The following is a 2,463-nucleotide window of genomic DNA, read 5'->3' on the forward strand; positions in this document are numbered from 1 at the left end:
TCTAACTTAAAGATGACATAATGACAATGAGGATTGAGATACTTGATGATATATCAAAGGTTTTCCCCTTACTGATCTTCCGGAGAAATCCGTTCCTTTAGAAAAGTTCTCGCGTACTCGAAAATCAGGGTTGTTACAACAAGCACATGGTTAGGGACAGCTTGATTTAGCCGCTTAGGCCATGATTTTATTCCTTAGGGCCCTCCTATCCATTAATGCTCAAAGTCTTGGATCCTTTTTACCCTTTGCCTTTTAGTTTAAAGGATTATTGGCTTTTTCTACTTGCTTTTTTTTTTCTTGTTTTTTCTTTATTTTATTAAATATTTTTTTCGCAAGCTTTGTGTTTTTCACTGCTTTTTCTTGCTTCAAGAATCAATTTTATGATTTTTCAGATTATCAATAATATCTTTCTTTTTCATCATTCTTTCAAGAGCCAACAATTTTAACATTCATAAACTTCACTATAAAAAATTATGCACTGTTCATGTCATGCTTTCAGAATCACAGAAAATACCACCACATTTAAGTAAATCCGACTGTTTTTAAAATTAACTCAATTTCTCATGTAATACATCACTTCTTTTTCTTTTATTTTTAGATTCAAGTTCAGTGAGTGGTACATGAAACATCTTTTCAGCATTAAAGCAATTAAATGAAAACTAAACTAGTCCTAGGATTCTAACTAATAAAAGATCATGCAACAAACAAAGAAAAATAACAGGAAACTGGAATATAATATAGAAAAGAGGGAAGGAATAAAAATGAAGGGAACTCAACCACCTTAATTATCCTAGCGGTCGTTTTATTCTTCAGGTTGTGTTCCTCCGTGAAGATGATTCGCCTCCCTTTGGTGCCATAAGAATAGACAGAAAACCTATAAGCGAAGCGTCAACACCAAACTTAAAGGTTTGCTTGTCCTCAAGCAAAGAAGAACTGAAAATAGAAGAGACAAATATTGAAATGAAAGAAAAAATAAAAGGATAAGAGAATAAGAGAGAATTAGGATTGGGAGAGAGAGAGAAAGAAAACTGGGCGGCGCAAGCGACGCGTTCACGTCAATGACGCGATCGCGTGCGTCGCGCATTCTTCATAATGACGCGTTAGCGTCAGGCACGCGTCCGCGTCCCCTAGATTATGTGCTATTCGCGCGAAGCCAGCCGCGCGCCCGCGTGACTTTCTGTTCGCATGGCTTGGGAGCCACATTTTCCTACGATGCGGTCGCGTCATGCACGCGTTCGCGTGGATGATCATTTATGTAATTGACGCGGACACGTCGGGCCCGCGTTTGCGTGACCAAATTTGTGCTTTTAGCACACTTCTTGCCTCAAGCCAGCTTAATTCTCTGTCCAGACACCTTCTACGTTGATTTTTCGGGTCACGCGTCCACGTGGATGACGCGGTCGCGTGAAGTGGCAAAAATCATAAATGACGCGGTCGCGTAAGCCATGCGTCCGCGTGGGCTTGTTTGTGCTAGAGGCATCATTCTTGCGCCACTCCCGCGCAACTCTTTGTTCAAATTTATTTTTTACGCACACATGATTGACGCGTTCGCGTTAATGACGCGATCGCGTCGTGTGCCTCTTTTTTTTTGTTGAATTATATAGTTTGAGGTGTTCGGTTCCTGGAAGAACATAGCTGCATGATCAGAAAATTAGTAAGAACTCAATAAAATAACTAGGAAAACTACTACTACGAAAAATAGCTAAGGATACGAAATTATCGGGTTGCCTCCCGACAAGCACTTCTTTATCGTCACTAGCTTGACGGTCAGCTCCTCTAAGGAGGAGGATCATAGGGGCTCTTTGGAGGGATGTGCTCCACTTCTCCCTTCTTCTCCTCTGGAGCTTCCTTTTCAACTAGCTCTTCATTGGCCTTGGTCTCAGAGCCAGCTACTTTACCACTTCTCAATTGAATAGCCTTGCAATCTTCTCCTGGGTTCACCACTGTATCCTCTTGAAATGTACTTGCAGACCTCTCAAGTAATTGCTTGCTCAGTTGACCCACTAGCACCTCTAAGTTTCTAATAGAGGCTCTGGTTTCCTGTATAACTTGTGCTTCTGTACTTGCCACTTGTTCACTTATTACAGTGATAGCCTTGCATTCCTCTCTTGAATTTGGAATTGTGTTACCGGAAAGGCTATTAGTAGTCCTCTGATCAATTTCATTAACCTTTGTGGCTAATTGACCCATTTGAATCTCTAGGTTCTTAATGGATGCTCTGGTTTCCTGTCTAAAACCTATCAATATTGCTTCCAAATCATTGTTTTGCTGGAAACCGCCCTGAGAACTATTGTTGAAGTTCTGAGGTCTCTGAGGTTGGTCCCTCCACCCAAAGTTTAGGTGATTCTTCCATCCCTTCTAAGAGGTCTCAGAGTTCATAGAATTCCTGTTAGATGAGTACAGATATTGGTTGCTTGCAACCAATTCAATAAGCTCAATAGTCTCCTCTGGTGTCTTCTTCTT

Source organism: Arachis ipaensis, chromosome B06 (genome assembly GCF_000816755.2).
Source record: "Arachis ipaensis cultivar K30076 chromosome B06, Araip1.1, whole genome shotgun sequence".
In the NCBI taxonomy this organism is placed as follows: Eukaryota; Viridiplantae; Streptophyta; class Magnoliopsida; order Fabales; family Fabaceae; genus Arachis; species Arachis ipaensis.